The sequence below is a fragment of the Trachypithecus francoisi genome, unplaced genomic scaffold (assembly GCF_009764315.1).
Source record: "Trachypithecus francoisi isolate TF-2019V2 unplaced genomic scaffold, Tfra_2.0 Lachesis_group18, whole genome shotgun sequence".
NCBI classification, from domain to species: Eukaryota; Metazoa; Chordata; class Mammalia; order Primates; family Cercopithecidae; genus Trachypithecus; species Trachypithecus francoisi.
Window position 1 is genome coordinate 71,860,874 of NW_022681463.1, and position 11,599 is coordinate 71,872,472.

The following is an 11,599-nucleotide window of genomic DNA, read 5'->3' on the forward strand; positions in this document are numbered from 1 at the left end:
TGGTTAACTCCTTGCTAGATTGCTTGTAAAAATTGTACCAATCTTCCCCCTCTCTGTATCCAGGCCCCTTTGCAAGGTGCCTCTGCAGCTTCAACCATCAAGACATGGAGTCTGTCATCACATCGGCCAAATCTGGACTGGCCTGGGATTTGCTTTGACCAATAGAATGTGCTGGAAGTATGTTCTGAGCCTGGGCCGCAAGAGGCCTGCAGCAACTACTCAATCTCTTAGATCCTTATCCAATCACTGTGTGAACTTGAACTTCATTTTTGGATCTAAAAACAACAACATAACGTGAGTTTTGGGATATGATCTCCTGGGCAGCCTCTGAGGAGGGGCTGGATGGAATAAACCAGAGGTTCTGGAGCATTAATCACCCACAGTTTACCTTGACCAGTTGGAAATGGGGAACAGGAGGGAGCCAGACAACACTTTCCCTCCTTTCTGGCTCCGTGGACTGCTCTGCCCATCTATGCAGCCCTTTCTGTGGGTGGATGCACGCATGCCTGCTGAGCGACCTGCTGTGTCTCCTCACAACTCATGGCAAAGCGGTGGCCAGGCAGTGTCCTCACAGCAAATCTAGGCATCCTCGTCTGCCTCACTTCTCCTTTTCTCTCACCCTCACCACCCCTGGCTTGCACCCCTAAATCCATTTGTTCAGGTCCTAACCTTTGCCTCAGGTCCTGCTTCCCAGATGACAAGGCCAGGGCAGCAGCCGATGTGCACAGCGTAATAGCTTGCATCTAACTCAGATGCTTTGCTTCCCACTCCTCAGAAGCCAAGAAATCCCAGAAAGGACATGTATTCATTTTCTGTGGCCACTGCAACAAATTGTCACAAAGTTAGTGGCTTAAAACAACACAAGAGGCCGTGCCTGGTGGCTCACGCCTATAATCCCAGCACTTTGGAAGGCCGAGGCAGGCGGATCACCTGAGGTCAGGAGTTCAAGACCAGCCTGACCAACATGGAGAACCCTCATCTCTACAAAAAATACAAAATTAGGCCGGGCGCAGTGGCTCAAGCCTGTAATCCCAGCACTTTGGGAGGCCGAGACGGGCGGATCACGAGGTCAGGAGATCGAGACCATCCTGGCTAACACGGTGAAACCCCGTCTCTACTAAAAAATACAAAAACAAAAACTAGCCGGGCGAGGTGGCGGGCGCCTATAGTCCCAGCTATTCGGGAGGCTGAGGCAGGAGAATGGCGTAAACCCGGGAGGCGGAGCCTACAGTGAGCTGAGATCCGGCCACTGTACTCCAGCCTGGGCGACAGAGGGAGACTCCGCCTCAAAAATAAAATAAAATAAAATAAAATAAAATAAAATAAAAACAAAAAATACAAAATTAGCCAGGCGTGGTGGCACATGCCTGTAATCCCAGCTACTAGGGAGGCTGAGGCAGGAGAATCACTTGAACCAGGAGACAGGGGTTGCAGTGAGCCAAGATCGCACCATTGCACTACAGCCTGGGCAACAGAGCGAGACTCTGTCTCAAAAAACAAACAAAAACAACACAAGCTTGCTCTCTTCCAGTTCTGGAGGTCAGATGTCTGAAATCAGTTTCATTAAGCTAAAATCAAGGTGCTAGCAGGGCTGGTTCCTTCTGGAGGCTCTGAGAGGAAAAGCCATTCTTTGCCTTTTTCAGCTTCTGGTGACGTCCCTATTCCTTGGCTGTGGCTCCTTCCATCTTCAAAGTATGTCGCTCTAATCTTGGCCTCCATTGTCACACTGTCATCTCCTATTCTACAGGCAAATCTCCCTCTGTCTGTGTCTCATAAGGACCCTTGTGATGACATTTGCAGCCTACCCGTGTAACCCAGGATAACCTCCTCATCTCAAGATCCTTTACTTAATTTCATCTGTGAAGTCTCTTTCACCATACGAGTTAACACTCACAGGTTCCAGGCATTAGCACCTGGGCATCTTTGGGGGCCATTATCCAGCCTCCCACAGCCTATATAGTCTTTTTGCACCCATACCTTCACACCCAAGTGTAACAACCCAGTTACCTCTCAAAGAGTTCTCTGGAGTAGGTTTCTACTGTGGTATCAGGCCTTTATGTAAAAATGAAAGGCTAGGTTTACCACATAATTCATAGTTAATTTGAACAAATATTCTATCTCATCCTCTCATTGTTAAATAAAGGACGCCTCCGAGAGTTCAATTGTCTCTGGTCATCACAGCATAAAACAGAGAATTCGACCAGTGTGGACATCAGATGCCCCGATTTTATCTGGCTAGGCTGTTTATTTTACCCAATCTCTTTTTCCTTTACTGCTGGCGGGGCCCAGCTGGCTTTCAGACAATAACTTTTCATGGTTTCTAATTAGAAATTAGAGCTTAATGCACTAAATTGATATCATGCGTAATCTCCTTCATGACCCAATTTTAAGACTTACAGGAAATTCACTAGGCACCAAAAAGAAACTGAATGCAGATCAGCAGATTACCCGGTTGTCTAGATCTCATTTGCTCAATACTTTATTCTCAAAAAAATCTTATTCCTGATTTAGCCAATTTAAGTATGTCAAAACTGCAATGACAGCCTAGTTTTAAGGCATTGATTTGTGTTGTAAAGAATATATTCTTTCAGAAAGATAACACGTTTGTTCTTTCATTCAGTCAATATATATTTATTAATTTTATTGCTATGCCAGTGTCTTAGTTCATTCGTTTTGCTATAAAGGAATACCTGAGGCTGGGGTGGTGCCATGTTGCTTAGAGTGGTGCCATATTTTCTGGGATAGCACCATGCTGGCTGGGGTGGTGCCATGTTGGCTGGGGTGGCGCCTGCCTCAGCCTCCCAAGTAGCTGGGATTACAGGCACCTGCCACCATGGCTGGCTAATTTTTTGTATTTTTAGTGGAGATGGGGTTTTGTCATGTTGGCCAGCCTGGTCTAGAATTCCTGGCCTCAGGTGATCCACCCACCTCAGCCTCCCAAAGTGCTGGGATTACAGGCATGAGCCACCACACCTGGCTCAAATTTCTTTTTTTTTTTTTTTTTTTTTTTTTTGAGACGGAGTCTCGCTCTGTCGCCCAGGCTGGAGTGCAGTGGCTGGATCTCAGCTCACTGCAAGCTCCGCCTCCTGGGTTTACGCCATTCTCTCGCCTCAGCCTCCCGAGTAGCTGGGACTACAGGCGCCCGCCATCTCGCCCGGCTAATTTTTTGTATATTTTAGTAGAGACGGGGTTTCACCGTGTTAGCCAGGATGGTCTCGATCTCCTGACCTCGTGATCCGCCCGTCTCGGCCTCCCAAAGTGCTGGGATTATAGGCTTGAGCCACCGCGCCTGGCCGCTCAAATTTCTTTTATCACGTTCCATAGGCTCAATAGAAGGAAACGTGTAGAGAATCCTGTTGGTAACTGGTCATCAAATCATTTGGATGAGCTACAGACAGACCTTCAATTATCCTGTATCTTACTGTTTTGCTATCTTTGTACGCTGCAGTTACATGGACATGTGTCACCTCCACCCCACTATCCAGAAATATGGGCTCCTTTGTGCAGGGCCAGATCTGCTCCCCTGTGTATCCCCATCACCTGGCACCAGGCCTGCCCATGCTAAGCCTCCATAACATTGTTGGACTAAAAGGTGACATAGGATATTCAACTTCTCCCAGCCATATGTCTTCATGAATCAAATGGCAGTGCAGAAAGGGAATGTTTGCAGTTTCAGTGGGCCTTTCTGAGGGCACTGCAGGGCACACTTCTGCCATCAGGCCCTTGGTGGATAGAGTCGTGGGAGTTGCAGAATGGGGTCTCTTCAGCCCCTTCCAGAGCCCCTACCAAGGGTAGCTCAGAAGGTCTGGTTTTTTTTTTTTTTTTTTTTTTTTTGAGGTGGAGTCTCGCTTTGTCGCCCGGACTGGAGTGCAGTGGCCAGATCTCAGCTCACTGCAAGCTCCGCCTCCCGGGTTTACGCCATTCTCCTGCCTCAGCCTCCCAAGTAGCTGGGACTACAGGCGCCCGCCACCTCGCCCGGCTAGTTTTTGTATTTTTTTTAGTAGAGACGGGGTTTCACCGTGTTAGCCAGGATGGTCTTGATCTCCTGACCTCGTGATCCGCCCGTCTCGGCCTCCCAAAGTGCTGGGATTACAGGCTTGAGCCACCGCACCCGGCCAGAAGGTCTGGTTTTTAATGAGTCCACTAGGGAAGTCCATGTATGACTGATTCGACTCTGATGCTTCTACCTCGCCAATTTTCCATCTGACTCAGACCTAATCGTAGAGTTCTAGGCTGCTCCATGAGCCAAATACATTTTCTGCTCATTATGAATGACTCAGTCTGTGGTCTTCCGTTATAGTAGCACAAAACAGACTGAGGCACCATTCCAGAGATAGGCAAATATTCAAATGTGAGTCTCCAAAAATGAGATGGCAAATTCAAGTTCAGCTCTGTCAGAAGTGACAAGAAGGTACACACAAGGAGCATCACATGCATCTCCTACCTTCTGGGCACAGGTGGCCACATCGAGCCAGTCTCCCTGAGCCAGCGGGTCCCAAAGCTGTCTTTGGATCATTGCTTCTCCATGACAATTTTTGCCAGTTCTTCGCTGGTCTGCAGCATTCCTTTCAAGTAAATGAAGCCGAAAGGAGGCTTCAGGCACGAGCGTTTAGGTTCTTCAGCTGCCACAAGTGAAGAGCACCACTTGTATTTTTTATTACTACCTGCTATGGACTGAATTGTGTTCAGTTCATAACAAGTAGCAATAAAAATGTATCAGTCGAAGCCCTAATCCCCAGTATGATGGTATTTGGAGTTGCAGGGCGGGTGGGCTTTGGGAAGTGATTAAGGATAAGGTCAAGAGAGTGGGGTTCCCACGATGGGATCAGTGGCTTTGTACCAAGAGGAAGAGAGAACAGAGTTCTCTCACTCCTTTTCCCTCCCTCCCCCCACCTCTCTCTCTCCTCTCTCTCTCTCTCTCTCTCTCTGCAATGTGAGGACATAGCAAGAAGGTGCCATCTGCAAGACAAGTAGAGAGCATCCTCCCCAGAAACCACATCTGCTGCACCTTGATCCTGGACTTCCCAGTAAGAAATAAATGTCTGGACTGGGCACGGTGGCTCACACCTGTAATCCCAGCAGTTTGGGAGGCCAAGGCGGGCAGATCATCTGAGGTCAGGAGTTCGAGACCAGCCTGGCCAACATGGCAAAACCCTGTCTGTACTAAAAATACGAAAATTAGCCAGGCGTGGTGGCGGGCGCCTGCAGTCCCAGCTACTCAGGAGGCTGAGGCAGGAGAATCGCTTGAACCCGGGAGGCGGAGGTTGCAGTGAGCTGAGATGATGCCACTGTAATCCAGCCTGGGCAAGAGTGAGACACTGTCAAAAAAAAAAAAAAAAACAAAACAGGAAACTCACCCAGTGCCATTCCCTTCCTCCAAGTATTGACTCCTTTCTGAGATTCTGGCTTTTGATCTCTTAGTGACTTCAAGCAATTTTTGTGCACTACAGAGTTTAGAGTTGTTATTTACAGGAGGTCATTCTGATAGGTGACCTGGCTACCCCTGGAAGTGGCCCCTGTTGAGGATCTTATGAGTAGACCAGCTGACTGTTTATCATTCACTTCCCTCACTTCTGTCCGGCCTCCCAGGAAGTTCATTCCCTCGCTATGAAAACAGAACTTGTCTACCTGAGAAGCCCTGTCCAAGCAGTGGTCATGCAGCTCACATGTCAATACAATTTGATAAATTAAGGGACCAGTTTGCTAAGCAGCCCAATCTTGAATTCAACCACTCTGAAGTGCTAAGGATTAAGATTCCAGAGGGGGCCAGGTGCGGTGGCTCATGCCTGTAGTCCCAGCACTTTGGGAGGCCAAGACAGGTGGATCACGAGGTCAGGAGATCAAGACTACCCTGGCTAACATGGTGAAACCCCGTCTCTAATAAAAATACAAAAAAATTAGCCAGGCGTGGTGGCGGGCACTTGTAGTCCCAGCTACTCGGGAGGCTGAGGCAGGAGAATGGTGTGAACCTGGGAGGCAGAGCTTGCAGTGAGCTGAGATCGTGCCACTGCACTCTAGCCTGGGCTACAGAGCAAGACTCCGTCTCAGAAAAAAAAAAAAAAGAAAAGAAAATGATTCCAGAGGGATGAAAACAGAGCCAACAGGCCTGCTAGGCCCAGTTCTTCCAGGAACCAGCAGTGTGACCTTGAACAAGTCACTGTCCTTCTCTAACCCAGCAACATACAAGGAGACTATCATACCTGCCAAACCCCACCTGCCTCATGGGTTGATTACAAAGATCAAACGAGGTAACATATGGGAAGCGTTTCATAGACTGTGTCTGACATTGTGATTCTACTGTGACTTCCTGAAGTTTAAAGACAGAATTCTAGTCCCCAGGGCTTGGCACCATAGTAGGAGCTTATGTACTCAGAAGAATGAAGGGAATGAGTCTGTCCAGATTCTTTTCCATACAGTGTCTAGTAAGATGTGTAAAATAAATGGTCACTCAACTTAGTCCTAAAGGGAAGAGGGTCTACTTTTCTTTCTTTTAGAACCCAAAGCTGAAGTCATCTGTGTGTAAAATGCAGAATGATATGCAATCCTAATTAAGCTGTGTCACAAGACATGCTGCTCAGGAGCCCCCTGCCCCTTGGGAAGCCATCCACAGGAAACACGAGCCTGAGGTGACTGGGAGGGCCAGATGGTGTCACTTAATACAAAGGAGAAAGAAACTAGGCATGTACTAGTGATAGTTACACTAAAGGGAACTGGGTTTTAATTTCAATGGAAATAAAGCCCTGAGAACTCACAGGGAAAGCAAGGGCCACGGGTGCGGGAATGCGGGGGTCACGGAAGCGGGAAAGCGGGGGCATGGCAGCGGGAAAGCAGGGGGCACGGATGTGGGAATTCAGGGGCACGGAAGTGGGAAAGCGGGGGGCACGGATGCGGGAATGCGGGGGGCAGGGATGCGGGAAAGCAGGGGGCATGGGTACGGGAAAGCAGGGGGCACGGGTGCGGGAAAGCGGGGGGCATGGATGTGGGAAAGCGAGGGGCATAGATGCAGGAAAGCACGTGGCATGGATGCACACAAGCGAGGAGCAGGGCTGGAAGAAAATTGAGATGGGGGCCATCATTCAGTGTGCCCTAGTTCAGTGCCTCCTCTGTGAAATGAGTTAAATGGCATCACCCACCTCTTAAAGCTATGCAGCTATTTTCCATATCCCCCCATCTCCCAGTCCTCTCTGCCTCTGTGGCATTTGTCTCGAGGACAGGGAGAGTAGCTCCCTGTGTTCGCATGGCCTGGACAGGGCCTTCCAGTAGCTTGACCAACCCGCAGCTGCCCGCCCTCCCTCTCCAGATGCAGCCTTTCCAGTGGGTGCTGGCTTTAGTTCCCACTTTCTCCACGGGCTAAGAGGCCATCTCCCTCTTCGCCCAGCACATGCTACTGGCCTCTCTTTCATGGCGTTCCCTCCTTCCTGTTCTCTGAACACACCAAACTCACTCCTTGGGGTTTTTGACGGCTTGCTTTTTCCTCTGCCCAGAAAGTTCTTCTCCTCAGCTGGAGGTGCGGTCAGTGCTTTTTCATTGTCCAGATCACTGCTCAATGTCAGCTCCCTGGAGAGGAATTCTTGGACCCACCAGCTTCAGCTCCCTGTTCCCAGCCACTTTCTATCACATTCCTGCATTCTGGTTTCCTCAAAGCTCTTATCTCTATGGGAAATTATCTTGCTTATTTGTGTGGTTGTGATTGTCGGCATCTCTCCACCACAACGCATGTTTGCTCATTGCTGTATCCCCTGTGCCTAAGACCTTAGGATCACAGGCCACTGTAAAATGATAGTCATTTAGCCAAAGTGATAATTCCAAAATTTCTTTCTTTCTTTTCTTTTTTTTTTTTGAGTTGGGGATCGGGCCCTGTCGCCCAGGCTGGAGTGCAGTGGCTGGATCTCAGCTCACTGCAGCCTCTGCCTCCCAGGCTCAAGCAATTCTGGCGTCTTGGCCTCCCAAGTAGCTGGGATTACAGGTGCGTGCCACATGCCTAGCTAATTTCTGTGTTTTTAGTAGAGACAGAGAGTTTCACCATGTTGGCCAGGCTGGTCTCAAATTCCTGGCCTCAGGTGATCCTCCCACCTCAGCCTCCCAAAATGCTGGGTTACAGGCCTGAGCCGCAGGGCCTGGCCTAGCTCTATCTTTATTACTAGCTTCATTTTACAAGTTGTGATGGGGGAGGTGGGTAGTACACAGAAAGATGGCGCAGCTAAAAAGCAACAGGGTTGGGAGTGGAAACCAGGTTTGTGTCCTCCTCTCTCCTTCGGCTCCCCAGTCGCCTTGGGGAGTTCCCACAAATGGGCCCCAAACCTCCTGATCATCAAAATCAACAGGAAATGTCTTCAAGAGGGTCCAGGGCCCGCCCAATTCCTGTGGAACCAGAATCTTTGAGAGTGCCGCCCAGAAGTCCTTGCTTTTCAAAAGCTCTCCAGATCCCAATACTCAGCGGGAACTTGGAAACCATGCTCTTTACTGGGGTATGAAGCCACCCCAGCAGCTGGAAAGCGTCCTAGGAATGCGCTGAGGCCTCTGACTGTGGTCACTGGGAACATCCTTCCGCGCTCCCCTGCCCGGCGGCTGGAGCAGCGTGTTCGCAGCGCCCTCTGCCGGACATTCGGCGAAACCGTAACTGCAGCCAACGCCCTCGGCGGGGTGTGTAGGGATGTCAAGCAAGCCGCGCTCACCAGCCCGCTTTGCAACGCGGAAGAATGTAATGCAGCTCCCTACCGCGAAGTGGAGGTGAGTACTGAATAATATCCGCTGACTGAGAAAGTGCAAGTTCATCCGATTTTATTAATAGGCCAGGCGCGGTGGCTCAAGCCCACTAATCCCAGCACTTTGGGAAGCCGACGCGAGAGGGTCCCTGTAGCCCAAGAGTTTGAAACCAACAAGATAGTGAGATCCCCGTCTCGATCTTGTAGATAAACATTAAAACAAAACAAAACAAAACAAAAAAAAAAAAAAACAGGCGGGGCGCGGTGGCTCACGCCTGTAATCCCAACATTTTAGGAGATCGAGGTAGGTGGATCACTTGAGGTCAGGAGTTTGAGACCAGCCTGGGCAACAGGGCAAAACCCCTTCTCTACTAAAAATACAAAAAACTAGCCGAGCGTGGTGGCAGGTGCCTGTAATCCCAGCTACTCGGGAGGCTGAGGCAGGAGAATTGCTTGAACCCGGGAGGCGGAGGTTTCAGTGAGCCGAGATCGTGTCATTGCACTCCAGCCTGGGCAACAGAATCAGACTGACTCAAAAATAAATAAATACATAAATTACATTAAAGAACAAACAAATTAAGAATTTACTTCTAATTAGAACACTCTATACTAGCAAAACACACATAGGTTAAAAAGATGGGTAGGTACATGGTTTATCCAGTAGCTTTGGCCACCACTAGGTAGAGAGTTGCATCCTCAGGAGTTTCCCACACTTCTTGCTATCCCCTAGTGGATCCAGAAAGAGAAGGCAGGAGAGAGGAGAGAAAGCCAGTGCCTGAGGGGAGCCAGGAAGGACTCGCAAGACAAACACAGCCTAGAACTGTGCTTACATTGTGCTGGGAAAAAGAAATAGACACCAGATTCCTGCTTCCTGTTTCCTTATGTGAACCCAAAATATCTGAGACAGGTCTCAACCAATTCAGAAAGTTTATTTTGCCAAGGTTGAGGACACGCACCCATGACACAGCCTCAGGAAGTTCTGATGACATGTGTCCAAGGTGGTCGGGGCACAGCTTGGTTTTATACATTTTAGGGAGACATGAGACATCCACCAATATGTGTAAGATGGACATTGGTTCGGTCCAGAAAGGCGAGACAACTCGAGGTAAGGGGGGGCTTCCAGGTCATAAGTGGATAAGAGACAAACAGTTGCATTCTTTTGAGTTTCTGATGAGCCCTTCCTTGTGGAATTAGGAATTTCCTTGTGGGCAAATTATGAGCAAGGTATGTAGCTTTTTTTTTTTTTTTTTTTATCTTTGTGGCTCTCTTATTTAGGAAATAAAATGGTAGGCAGGTTTGCCTGAAAGTTCTCAGCTTGACTCCTTGGCTTAGTGATTTTGGGTTCCTTGGAAAATGATTTATTTTCCATTCACACTTGTGGGAGGAAGTGGCCCAGACTCATGGGGTTTCGGTGTCAAAATCTAGGCTGGTATAGAGGGAGCCCATGTGATTGTCTAAGTTTATTCATTTGTCTACACTAGCAGGTGGCAGGTGGCTGGGCGTGGTGACTCACGCCTGTAATCCCAGCACTTTGGGAGGCCGAGGCGGGTGGATCACTTGAGGTTAGGAGTTCGAGACCAGCCTGGCCAAGATGGTGAAACCCTGTCTCTACAAAAAATACAAAAAATACAAAAAATTGGCCGGGCGTGGTGGCTCAAGCCTGTAATCTCAGCACTTTGGGAGGCCGAGGTGGGTGAATCACAAGGAGGCCGAGGTGGGTGAATCACAAGGTCAGGAGTTCGAGACCAGCCTGGCCATTATGGTGAAACCCCGTCTCTACTAAAAATACAAAAATTAGCCGGGAGTGGTGGCGGACTCCTGTAGTCCCAGCTACTCAGGAGGCTGAGGCAGGAGAATCGCTTGAACCCGGGAGGCAGAGGTTGCAGTGAGCCTAGATCGTGCCACTACACTCCAGCCTGGGTGACAGAGCAAGACTCCGTCCCTCTCTCTCACTCTCGTTCTCTCTCTCTGTCTCTCTCTATATATATATACAAAAATTTAGCCAGGTGTGGTGGCACATGCCTGTAGTCCCAGCTACTCGAGAGGCTGATGTGAAAGGATCACCTGAGCCTTCATCACTGCAGTGAGCTGTGATGACTGAACAGGGTGAGTCAGCTTGGGGGCAGGTGCCCACAAGCCTTTGAGAGAGGGAGTTCACTCTGAAGACGGGTGGGTGGGGTTCAGGCATTGTTAGTCATATTCTTGTTCTCATTTCCTGTTATGCTTTTTTTTTCAATCCTCTCTGCCACTTCCTTTGATTTCACCCATTTCTCCTCTATCTTATCTTCCCCCCTAGAAAACTAAATATGATTTTAGCAATCATTTGTCCCCATAATCCCATGATAATAAAATGTCCTTGTCCTCATCAATTAATATGTTAATTTTTTTTTTTTTTTTTTTTTTGAGACAGTCTCGCTCTGTTGCCCAGGCTGGAATGCAGTAGCGCGATCTCGGCTCCCTGCAACCTCTGTCTCCTGTGTTCAAGCGATTCTCCTGCCTCAGCATCCTGAGTGGCTGGGATTACAGGCAGGTGCCACCACGCCCAGCTAATTTTTGTATTTTTATTAGAGACGGGGTTTCAAGATGTTGGTCAGGCTGGTCTTGAACTCCTGACCTCGTGATCTGCCCACCTCGGCCTCCCAAAGTGCTGGGAGAACAGGCATGAGCCACCACACCCAGCCAAATTTTATTCTTTCACATCTCTTTTGAGTTCTTGAAAATTGCTGCTGGATATGTTTTTTGTTTGTTTGTATTTCTTTATTTTGAGGCGGAGTCTTGCTCTGTCACCCAGGCTGGAGTGCAGTGGCACAATCTTGGCTCACTGCAACCTCCGCCTCCTGGGTTCAAGCTATTCTCCTGCCTCAGCCTCCTGAGTAGCTGGGATTACAAGCGCC